Source organism: Nicotiana tabacum, chromosome 1, assembly GCF_000715075.1.
Source record: "Nicotiana tabacum cultivar K326 chromosome 1, ASM71507v2, whole genome shotgun sequence".
Taxonomy (NCBI): domain Eukaryota; kingdom Viridiplantae; phylum Streptophyta; class Magnoliopsida; order Solanales; family Solanaceae; genus Nicotiana; species Nicotiana tabacum.
In genome coordinates this window covers 216,867,014-216,880,158 of record NC_134080.1, presented here as the reverse complement: position 1 = coordinate 216,880,158, position 13,145 = coordinate 216,867,014, and the positions used below count along the sequence as shown (strand labels likewise).

At 37.3% G+C, this 13,145-nt stretch overlaps 1 non-coding gene and 1 pseudogene across 1 annotated transcript; one reads left to right on the top strand and one right to left on the bottom strand.

Moving 5' to 3' along the window:
* Positions 1-2,259: 2,259 nt before the first annotated feature.
* LOC107807505 (uncharacterized) lies at positions 2,260-7,387 on the bottom strand (annotated as a pseudogene).
* A 5,338-nt stretch (positions 7,388-12,725) lies between these two features.
* TRNAG-GCC (transfer RNA glycine (anticodon GCC)) lies at positions 12,726-12,796 on the top strand. Its single transcript has one exon. It is a non-coding gene; the product is annotated as a tRNA-Gly (tRNA).
* The last annotated feature ends 349 nt before the right edge of the window (positions 12,797-13,145 follow it).

The following is a 13,145-nucleotide window of genomic DNA, read 5'->3' as shown; positions in this document are numbered from 1 at the left end:
AAGTTCTCGCCTCCATAGGCACGGCTTTCAAGATTGAATCTACCCAACCACGGACCACATCTCTCATAGTTGCTACAAAAAAGCAAAAGGAGACGAAATTAGAAAAGAAATTGAAATTCTTAAAGATAGGTACGGTAAGTAAAAAAAAACTTACGTGCAAAGTTCCACTTCTCAGGGAAGGGGATATTTGTTTCATCTACCAAATCAACTATGCGTACAGCAACATAACGAGTGTACCACCCACAATCTTTGTCATCTTCAGGGCTTACCAAGACCATTTTACTTCTTGCAGTTAAAGTAAAAAACCTATGGCGGAATAATTTGGGGTGGTAAAGATGAATAAGGTGGGGAAAGGTAAAGCTAACATTGGCTTTTACGGACAAATACCTCAAACAAGCCACTGCTCTCCATACAAAGGGGCCAATTTGTCCCAAATAAATTTTGAAAAAGCGACAGAAATCAAGTATAATTGGGTCAATAGCAGGAATAAATCCCAAAGTGAAGGGGTAAGTATAAACAAAAGAAAATTCAATCCTAAAAGAAGATATTCTCTGGTTTGGATTAGGGATCACTATACGAAGATCACTTCTCCAGTTGCAATCTTTTCGAACAATAGAAACCAAAGGTTTAGTGATTAGAGAGGGAAAAGTGTCAGCTTTCTCTAAATTAACAACTTGTTCACGAAGAGATTTTCTATCATTCTCAAAGGATAAGTCATTGGGTACTATTTCCTCAACTAAAGGCTCTTGAAGAGGCTCAGAAAGTTCTTTACCTTTAGAAGAGGATTTCTTAGTGATAGAACCTCTAGAAATAGTGCCAAAACTAGAAGAATGAGTGATGGAACCAGAGGAACCACCACGAACGGATCCTAGGCTACGAAGCCTGCCACCTCTACCCATTCTATGTCTTACAGGGGCGTTGGGGAAGCTATCAAGAATTGGGATTCTCTTAGGGTTAGGATTCGGAGATGCCATTGCAGAGAAAGGATGAACCAAGGGAGAAAAGGTTAAATATGTATATAATAGCACACGTCAAACAAAGAAGTGTAATGATGGAAAGCCTATAATAAAGGCAACTATCACTTCGTGAATAGAGGGGATGAAGAAGCCTTGAAAAAAGGCTGCAGAATTACAGAGCCAATCAGAAGGTGACACGTGTGCAGAGCATTAAATAGAAAAGACAACTGAAGCGTCAGTACTGTCATAGCATTGATTACGGCAAAAATTTCTTTTTTGTGAAGATCCACTTCCCAAATATTTAATTGATAAATAAATGGAAATTGGGGGGACTATCTGTATTGGGAAAAAATTGAGTCTGAATATTGAAGATGACGTGTCATGACACGTGGACTGGTCAAAAGGTCAAAACGCAATAAATAGCCAAGAGGCACGGGCGACAACAGATATGGGGAGAAGAAAGCAACATAGGTGTGGACCGTTACTCAAATGGCACGAGTCTCGTACCTATTCGAGGCATTTAAAGACCGAAGATCGGAAGAAGTTGAAGATATGAATTTGATGACGTAAAAGAGTCTAAATACAGCATTAAATATCAAATACATTAGAAAATTTGAATTAAATAGAAATGATTGTGTAACGTTTCTTTTAATATCAGTTATTGCTCATAATTGCCTCATTAAGACAAAGGCATTACACCTTCTCCTAGAATCAACTATAAAAGGAGAAGGACTCAACATCTGTAGACACGAAATATTATTGAGATTACACTGAAATACAAAACTACTTATTACTTTATTATTCTCAGAAGTCTTCTATTATTTTTGTCTCCAGATTATCAGTAACCCGAATTTCTCTTTATTTCTAGTTTTGACCAAAGACTCAGATTTTTGGTTAAACAAGGTGGTGGTTGAATCATTTATTTAACCACTTATGCAACCAATGCCGTATGAAAATTTTTATGCATGACATATATAACATATTTACTCAAATAGCTGCAGTGAAGGTGGCATCAGAACTACAATCCATCCTGATAAATTATTTAACAAGCAAAAAACCAATAAAAGTAAGAATATGATATAAGAAATGATACAAAAGTTGTCAACAAATAGCTCTATGCACACTCGCTCGCCTTCTAAGAAGGGCAAGGACATACGAACAGAACAACACAACGAAATGATGAAATGACGAAGAATGAACAGAAGGCACCGGAGGAAAAATATTGATCTCATATATCCGTGTCGTTTGATATTTTTACTAACCATTGCACGAGTCAAAAAGTCCGTTTCTGATAGTCGATGATTCAAGAAATGCCAATAGTTTTGCCAAGCAACCAAAGCACCAATGATAATTCTAATCCAAATATAGTGTGAATAGAACTTCTATCCAACATATATCCATAGATTGTTACTCCTGCTCTATTGTTCTCAAACTATTTCACTCCAATAATTGTGACAAAATGAACTACAATTAGATAATTCTAGACAATCAGTAATACAGAACTTAATAGTAGTAGGATTAAACATATACAACAACAACAATAATAAACCTAGTCTAGTCCCACGGGTAGGGTTTTGAGGAGGGTAATGTATGTATACAGACCTTATCCCTACCTTGTGAAGGTAGAGAGGCTGTTTCTGATACCCTCGGCTCAAGAAACATTAAAAATAAAGTAACAAACAATAGCAACATCAATGTAATATGAGCAAATGGCACAACATGTAATAATAAAGAACCAGGAATAAGAAAATATTAAAATAATACTAGTACTACTGGTAAGACTAAGAGATGCTAACGATTACCTGTCAGCCTTCCACCCTAATTCTCGACCTCCACCAGTCCCTATCGAGGGTCATGTCCTTGGTAAACTGGAGTTGGATTAAATATATGTAATTGTAAATTTTTTTACATTATGTGTTATAGTAGACAAGGGCGGACCCAAAATTTGAAGGTGGTGGGGGCACATGAGCGGGATTGCTCAACCAGTGCCCTCATCTAACTTTTTATATTAAGAGTGCCAAGTAAAATATATGACCGTTTTCAACATATATATACATATGTATTCAGAATTTTTGTTGAAACATAGGTCCGCCTCTGCCAGTAGATATTTATTATATTTCTCAAGTTACGATTTTATACACGGTGAGTGCACAGAAGTTAAACGGATAATGATATTAACCAGCATACCTAGTGCCTGTCTTTTCTGGAATGAAATTGTGCTATAGGCATAAGCAGGAACAAATTTCGTATTGTCCAATTCATCTTCTTCATCTCCAACATCATCAGAATCAGATCCTTCTGAACATGCAGGAAAACTTTGGCCACAGGTCGCCCGAGTAATTGGAGTCTCACCTTCAATCGAATCGAATGAGTCTATTGTTGCACATACATGCCACTTGGCTGCAAGGCATGTCACAGATTGAGCCTTGTGAGTGATTTTGGTCGCGCTTCGCAACAGTATCATGAGACCAGCAAGAAGACTGACAGAGCAAAGCTGCATATAAGACGACGACATTAGTTACGAGTAACAGCAACTAAGGGCAGCTCGGTGCACTAAGCTCCCGCTATGTGCGAGTTCCAGGGAAGAGCCGGGCCACAATAGTCTATCGTACACAGCCTTACCCTGCATTTTTGCAAGAGGTTGTTTCCAGCTCGAACCAGTAACAACAACAAAGAGATGATTAAAGATGAAGATCTGCTGAAATAGCTTGGGGAAATGAGTTAAAACTACTAAACTAGGGGTAGTTCCTCGGTCATCTAGGATAAAAACCATAATAGGTACGTTGTTGGTTTCATTTCATATGATAGTATAAAAGATTGGACTATTCCCTACCGAGACAACATAAACTCTTTAAGGGATCCTCCTTTTTTCAACTAGTAGATCGCCTTTTCTTAAGGTTTCATACTACTATTCGAGTGATACGTGAATTGCTCAGGAGAAGTTTTTCTAACCGGATTGAAATTGTGAGATAGTTCGGTTCTCTAGACCCATCTGCCGCCCTGAAGAAGGGGCACGGTGTTGAAATTGCTGAACCGGAGAAATGAGTTGGAAAGGAGTGGAATGAAAGAATACATGTGAAGCTAAGCACAGATTTTAAGAAATAAAAAGAGGTTCTTAGACACATACCACAAGTGCACTTAGAACGCTAAAAGAGCATCTTCAGGGCAAACGTGAAGTTGAAAAATCGTAAAATTAACCTAATTAGTAATCGGCAGATGTATATATGTATAATCCATGTATAATATGTGTATAAGCATATATAATTAGTGTATAATCTATGTATATCGGCTAGAAATAGTGACAGTGACTCTGATCGACTATTTGTATAAAGATTCCTTTAAAATTAAGGATCTATCAGACGTAGAATGGTGTCATTCTTTTTAGAACAGATATAAAAGGAAAGTGTCATATAAAATGGAACAGAAAGAGTGATTGTTTTGGCAAATCTGTTCTGTTGCTAGAAATACTTGGACAGCAACATACATGTGCTTGTGCTACATTCTCATTAGTTGAGTGTCACATTTATATCAATTGTGATCAATGATCTAGTTCAAATTATTTGTGTTGAATATACAAAGCAATGAAAAATCAAGAACGCGTATAAGGCATACCACAAGTTCACCACTTTTATAGATATGAAGATCTGCAGTTGAGCGCGTAGTCATGAGAAGGGACGTGAATAGGCTTGCTGTAATGAACATCAACACCCACAAAATGAACGCGCGATACCTATGGCTAATGATCCTCAAATGCCTCCTGATTCTGAAATGCTCTCTCAACACTGATTCAACGTCCGAATCTACATGAAAAACCTGATCAAAATCTTATAGCCGGAGAACTTGAAGGTAACATATCAGCCGGAATAGGATACAGACTAAAAAGAACACGGTTGTCCTGTAAAGACAAGACGTGAGCTCAAGAATGCACGCGACAATGTCACTCGCGATGACATTACCTAAGAAGGGGATCTGTGTACCACCTGAACTGTACCACCAAATCTTATACGCACATTCAGCAGCAAAACATGGTAGGACAAATATGAATAGGATCTTCAATGAACTCTGCATATTGAGAAGAAGAGTTACATTATTGTTAGATCTTGTTGAATCAAGGCATACAAATCAAGGCTTGAAATCGAGCACAAATCCTTACACTGAAAACAATGTCAGGTCTTCTAGCAGTAAGATACAAAAGAGAATCAATCATTCCCCTATACAACTTCTAATCAACAGATGAACCAGGTTTATCTATATCCAATTTCGTGGATGTTGCAATAGGAGTGTCAATTTCTTTGGATGTTCCTTACTGTTTTTGTTACAGAGGAATAGGTTCATGGACAGGTTTCCTCGAGGCTTGAGGATCAGTTCCTCTCTAGTCAGTTCCCCCTGTCATGTTGCCCTGGGTAGAAGGACCTGTTCCATCACTTGTTCCTTCCTGCGATGCATCTTCAAGCTGGACTGTGGTTTCACCATTTGAATTTCCTATCATCCCAATCTCTTCATTATCTTGTTTCTGCCTCTCAGAAAGAATGTTAGTTTTTTTAAAAAAATAACATATACATTTTTTCTACACATATAGTTATTTTACTGTATATCTTATAAGCTTTACTATGTGAAGAATATCCCGAGAATACTCCCTCGTCACTTCCAAGATCATATTTACCTAGGGAGTCTTTGCCATTATTGTGCACAAAGCACTTGCATCTAAATGTCCTAAGATGAGATATATTTAGCTTTCTCCTTTTAAGTGACACATATGGAATCTTCTTAACAAGAGGTCTAGTCATGCAATTATTTATGATATAGAATGCAAATTCAGCAAACTTAGCATTTTCAAATTTAGTTCCATGATCAGGCCTAATTGATGCAAGTTGATTACCTATTATTTCTGAGTTTTTCTAACAAAAAAAGTAAACATGTCAAATGCTTCATCTTTAGATGTTAAAACAATGTCTAAGAAAATCTAGAGTAATCATCAACAAGCACCATCACATATCTTTTACCATCTCTACTTAATGTTCTGGTGGTGCTTACCACTTTCTTGCATTTAAAAGAGCATCTTACCTGCTTCCCCCTTGCACAAGCCTCACAAAATTTATCTTCCTTGAACTTGATGTTAGGCAGCCCTATCGCCAGGTCCTTGAAGACTAATTTGTTGAGTTGACTCAGACTTACATGTCCAAGTCTCTTGTGACAAAGGAGGGGATCATTGTCCAACATACTTAAGCAAGTGAATTCATTTTCAAAAAGTGTGGACAAATCTACAATGTATATATTGTTTACTCTTTTTTCCCTGCAAAATAATCTTGTCAGTGGTAAGATTATAGCAAAACATTTGGTAGAGGTGAATGCTACCAAGTTACCTCTATCACATAATTGTGATACATTGATTAGACTGTACTTTAGGCAATCTATCAAGTAGACATTCTCAATAGATTGAGAATCAGTCTTACCTACCTTTCCAACCCCAATGATCTCACTTTTCTTCCCATTTCCAAATGAGACATTACTTCCTTTGAGGTCCTCAAGTGAAAGGAACTGGTTCTTGCTTCCTGTCAAATGCTTTGAGCAGCCACTATCCATGTACCATACTAGTTTTAGGAACCCAAACTAGTTTGGGTCCCTTTCTATAGGCAAAAAAGTGAATCAGATTCTTTTTAGCCCAACCTGGCAGCATATTTTTCCCTTGAACAAATTCTTTATTTTTTGACTAGCCTTTTCTTTTGCAATACATTCACTTTTATAGTGACCAGTTTTACCACAGCGTGTGCAAATTTTGTTCTCAAGAAGTGTGAGGTACTTGCTTTTAGGATCCCACTTAGGTGCAGGGGTCCCGTAGCCAAGTCCTCTCTTGTTTCTACTATGGTGTTCGTGTAGCCATGAAAGTGCATCGGAGGACCTATTCCATTTACAGGTTCTGTCTAGCTCGTGCTTAACCATGTTTAGATCCTCCGTAAGGACTCTTATCTGCTCATATCTTCTATACAACTCATCTTTCATTTTTCCTACATTTTATGCTAAAGTGAGTTGTGTGTGATCATATTTCTTTTTACCAATTCCTAATTTCAATTTTAGATTTCAGATCTAAGCTCTAGGACAGTGGTGTCAAGTTCAAGAACCTGGTTCTTTAACTCAGCATTTTTACGTTCACTTTCACTAGCCCTAAGTTCCAGATTTTTGCACTTAGCTTTTAAAATCACACACTCCTTAGACAATTATTCCTTTTCATTGTTTAGATCCTCAGATTCATCAATGAAATCCAGGAGTAACTCAGATAGCCTTTCTTTAGACAAAAATTCAATCTTGTCTTTGAGATGAATTATACTTACCTTAGATTCCTTATCGGATTCTCCAATTGCCATAAGTGCTTGTTCATCTCCATCTTTACCCTTTGAGTCCTCATCTGAGCCTTCTCCCCAGGCAGCAACCATAGCCTTTGTTGATCCTTTGATCTTCTTGGGTTGAACTTGTTCCTTCTTCCTGTTCCTTTGTTCAGCTCTTTCCTTCTTCCATTCAATTTCCCATTGAGGATGTTTTTGATGTGGTGATCAGTCTTCTCATACTTGTAACACCCCTCATTGGTTTGTTTTTCAGGAACCCTTGGTTTGTTGTGGCTTCCACTTCTCGAAGGACCCTTTTCTCTCATTAGGTACTTCTTGAAGTCCTTTGTGATCATGGTCATTTTATCCTCCTCTAGATCAGCACCTTCAGTGATTCTGAATGCCAGGCTCCTTTCCTTCTTGGGTGCATCCATCTTCATAGTTTGCCTTCTAAGTTCATAGACAGTGAGATTTCCAATTAGCTCATCGAACTTAAGAGTGGCAATGTTCTTTGATTTCTGAATGGCAGTGATTTTGCTTTCCCAAGTGACTGGCAGAACCCTTGTCAAAATTTTCTCAACTTTGTCCTCTTCAAGAATAACCCTTCCAAGAGACTTAAGTTCATTTGTCAGTGCGGTGAACCTTGTATACATCTCCTGGATGATTTCCCCTTCCTCCGTGGTGAAATTCTCATATTGAGAATACATCAGTGTTCCTCTAGACCTCTTCACTTGAGGTGTTCCTTCATGAGCCACTTGCAAAGTATCCCAGATTTCCTTAGCAGTGGTACATCTTTGAATTCTATTGTACTCGTCTGGACCAAGTCCACACACAAGCCATTTCTTGGACTTAGCATTCTTTTCCCATTTCCTCAAGTCCTCAGCATTATAGTCAGCTCTTGTTTTTGGCACATCTACTCCTTTAGCATTCTTCTTCATGTTAGCCAGGGGACCATCAGTGACAATGTCCCATAGCTGATAGTCTTCTCCGATAATGTGATCTCTCATCCTATTTTTCCACCAAGAGTAGTACTGGCCATTAAAGAGTGGAGGCCTATCAGTGGATTGCCCTTCCCAGTTTCCAAGTTGAGCGCTCATCTTGATCCGTTCCTAAGGTGTTAGCCTATTCAAGGATAATCTGCTCTAATATCAATTGATGTTTTATACGTCAATACCATACAAGAGGGGGGTGATTTGTGTGGTGACCAATTTTTCGCTTAAACTGTTTATGGAAGGACCTGGTTCTTCTATGTATTCCAACTACTACTGTTGTGGAATAATAAATATAGAAAGTAAAGAACACAAGTATTTTTACGTGGAAAACACCCCGCTCAAAAGGTGAAAAAATCACGACCTACTACTCAGTAGGATTTTCCCTAACACTTCACTAAATCACTAAGCCAAAATAGCATTTACAAAACTCTTTGTAACTTAAGGATTACCTCTAATCCCGTTGTAGCAACCAGTCTCTAACTGTTGCGACAACTTCAAGTTAACTCTAACTTGAATACCCAAAGTACCTATTACAATTGCTTCTAGATAAAGCTGAAAAGTACAATATGAAAATACCTACTACAATTGAACTAGAAATAAAGAAAGACATATAAAACTCTTTATGGAGCTGGTTCTTCAATCTAGTTCATGTAGCTTCAGGTTTGCACACTTGAATTACACACGAACTTCTTGCAAAAAGCCTTGCTATTTTGCTCTCAATTCACGTTTAACTTTTGCGTTTTTGTGCAACACTGTAATGTGAGAACATCCTGCAATTTATAGAGTTAGTAGATGAAGTAATAACTAGAGTTCTGATGCAACTCTTCCTTGGTGGAAGAGTTCTAGTTGATTTCAACTTCTAACTCCTTCCCTATCTTGGATAGTCTTCTTTTTTATTAAGGAGTCCCTCGCCTTATAAATTATGCAACCTTTTCGATCAGGAGGTATTAAATTCACCAAGTTAAACTTATCTCCTTCACGTGCATCCCACATACTCGAATCTGCCCATTTTTGTGAACCTAAGGGATGGACCTGGTTTATCTTGAGTTCCTTTGTCAGTCTTCAAAACTAACCTTTACTTGGGCCAACAATAATATTTATATAGCTCGGAATCACTCCTACAAGGCATAAAATACACCATTAGTGCAAAACACTAGCGATTAAAGCTCAAACTCAATTAAAATGCAGTAAATTAGAGTGTAATAAGTGACTAAAATACGCAATTATAGCTTATCATCAAGCTCGCCCAAAGGCAACCCCGACGGGCGGAGGGACCAACTGTATAGGTCAAAATCTGAACCAAAGAATTCTACTTAAGGAAAAACGACCAAGAGTCAATCAAGCCGAGGTCAAGCATAGGAAGCAACATACTGGCGAGTGATTCAGTTACAACCGAGGTCGAGCACTCAGTTCCGCCTGAACGTCTAGTTCAATACTTAGATATTTAGAAGAATATTTTGTGAGATATTCTAAGAAATTAGGTATTCTAGTTAAGGACCGCTGGGTAAGGGAAGTGTTTGGTATAAATATCATGAGAGGGTGTGACATGAGGGAGGCAGAGGAGAACACACACACACAAACATATACATCTCTCATAAAGATGAAGATGTCCCCGAATCTCAGGCTCTTCGCCGAAAAAGGAGATAAGAGTTGAGAACCTCGGTGTTCATCTATAATTCAATTTTATCAAAAGTACGGAAGTCGGTCTTGTTCAAGAATGGTGATTCTTTTCCTTTATGTATTCTTCATTATCATTTGATATTATTAGAGCAATCATTTATTTCTTACATTGTGAGATTCAATCGTAGCTATAATCAAATTTTATATTCAGTTATGCTTGTTTATTCCTATCTTCTATCTCAGATCCAGAATAAATTATCTCTGGCTAGGATTTATTCTAAATCTTTTTATTTAATTAGTTTAATAAAAAGACCTAATATTTTTTAGTCAAACAGACCATATTTATGGGATTACAATAGGTTTGTCGTTATTGTTGTTGTTATTGTTGTTGTTGCTTCCTCGAGCTGCAGGCGCTCCTGGACTAAAGAAATCTTAAAAGTAAAGGTGGAGCTAGTTATGATTGGAAATTTATAGGTTTTGAATTTGCCATGGAACCTACAATTCGTCTCTGTTACTAGGTTCGCAATTAAATATTTATATATATTTAATGAATTTTCTAATGTAAATTACAATGACTAGGTCTAGCCGAACCGGCACCTAACAGGCTTGCTCTGGCCCCGCTTAGAAGGTAGTAATATTATATGCCAAATCTTCAGCACAACAAAGATCCTTTCCCTTATTGATTTCAAGGCTTTATATGTTGATCTACATGAGAATGTGGTCGCAGTAAAACACTGATATACAGTATATTATTGATATTTCAATATATACAACTTATATAAATGGTTAAACAATTTGCATGAAAAAGACATATCATAACATTGGCCAAACCGTTGGCTTAATTTCAGTCAACATTTCCATACTGTAGTGTTCTACTAGCACACTAAGTAGACTGTAGACTGTAGACTGTTATATATAGGGGTGGTAATTTGAGCCCAAACTCATCTAACCCGTCCAACTTGCTCAGAGATTAATGGGTTGGGTTACAAATATTTTAGCTCATGGGTCAATTTGGGTTAAGCTCAAGTTAACCCATTATATTTTATAGCCTATTCTGACATATTAAGCAGCCCAAATACAACCCATGAAACTCACCCAAAACAAAAGGTATCTCAACCCAACTTATATAGAAATTTATTCAGTTGCCCCAATTTTACTTCTTTTTTTTGTATTTTTAATTTTATGTTCATTTGTTTTTCTGCACCATCCACCCACCCTCCCTCAAAAAGAATTTTTTTATTTTTTTTGTTTGTATTTTCAGTTTTCTGTTTTTTTTCCTGCACCACCAACCCCCCCCCCCTCAAAAAAAGTTTTTACTTTTTTTTTGTATTTTTAATTTTCTGTTTTTTTTCTGCACCAACCCCCCCCCCCCCCCCAAAAAAAAACCCTCCCCTTAAAAAAAATACTTTTTTTTGTGTTTCAAAAAAAATTACGTTTTTTTTATTTTAATTTTCTATTTTCTGTTTTTTTTTTTCGTTTTTCTACATCACCCACTCGCCCCCCACCCCCAAAAAAAATTTCGACTTACACATTTTAAGGTAAAAAGCTTTTTTTTTATGTAAGATGAACATGGTTCTAAAACATGGGTCAAGTTGGGCGAGTTGGGTTATGACCCATTGTTTAGCCCATCTTGACCCAGTCCATCTTAGCCCAAGTACACTTTGGGCTGGGTTGGACAATGACTCATTTATTGACCTAACACATCTTGACCCGCCCAAATTCAGTCCAACCCGCCCACTTGCCACCCCTAGTTATATATGATGGGATTTTACAAATAAGGGAAGAGGCTAGGGCGAAGCGGGTTGCCTAGGATGTTAATTAAAGGTACTGTACTACTACCTTAAGTAGGGGGAGCCCGCCTTTCAGTTGCGTATTTGGTTGAACTCAATAGTTTTGGTTCAAATCTTACATTTAAATTAAGAACTAAAATTCTAAATTTATAAATTTTAAATCCTGTCTCTGTCTCTAACTATAGGTGATCGCACATTAACCGTTGCAAAGTAGACCTGTCAAATGGGCCGAGCCGACCCACGAATCGGCCTACATAACCCATTAAAATTGACCCGTTAACCGGTCCATGACCCATGAAACCCTAACCGAACTAACCCATTAATTTAATGGGCCTGGACCGGGCTATAATTTTTTGACCCACTGAACCGGACCAGACCAGAACCGGTAGTTGACCCACAGGTCAACCGGTCCTGATATATATATATATATATATATATATATATATATATATATATATATATATATATATATATATATATTCAGACAAATGGTTAAAAAATGAATCTAAACATTGAAGAAAGAATATAGTACCAAACATTATGAGGCGTCTTGTCGAAATAGTTGAATTCCATATGGTTTAGACTATTAGTTATAGAAATAATCGAATTCCATATGTTTCTCAAGTCTTCATGTTAACAAAGTATGATTTTTCTTTCATTTTATTCTAATGGGTTTCAAGGACATGTAGTAATTTCAAGTTCGTATATATGTATAAAGTTTGAAATTTTTATTGTTTATTAGTTTTTAACTTTTTTTAATTAAATTGGATTCAGCCCATAAGGGCTCGAGTTAAGAGATTATGGGTTACGGGTCCGGGTCGGGTCAATATATTTTGATTAATGGGTCAAATTCGGACCGTCCCCTAATAGAAAGTGAACCGGACCGGCCCGCTTGAGAACCCATGGGCCAAGAGTCAATGGGCTCGGGTCCGGATTGGGTCGGCCCATTTAACAAGTCTATGTAAAGGCAGAATCTTTGAATTCCACCAGAATTGGTCTAGGTTGAATGCATACACATATGTTTTCTGAAGGACATAAAGCCAAGAAGCACCAGTGGTCTAGTGGTAGAATAGTACCCTGCCACGGTACAGACCCGGTTTCGATTCCCGGCTGGTGCATCCCTTTGGGTTTGCTGTGATGATATTATCTGCGCTCCATGCGGTGATTTGGGTCTCCGCACTTGTCCTATGGACGAAAACTTGCGCATCTGAGCTTTCCCTTTCTTTTTTTTTTCTTCTTTTTTTTTTCTTCTTTTTTTTTAAAGTCTTTCATTTTAAAGTTAGTTTTAATTTACTAGATATAAAGCCTTATTATATCTAAGATGGTGTTTCACTGTTATTTTTGAAAAATTGGGCTTCATATAAACAATCTTGAGGTAAGCTTTTAAATATGGGCAAAAAACATAATTAGACAACATTTAAGAAAATTTGACAGAATCGTGGCAGTAGTAAGTATTTAAGAAAATGT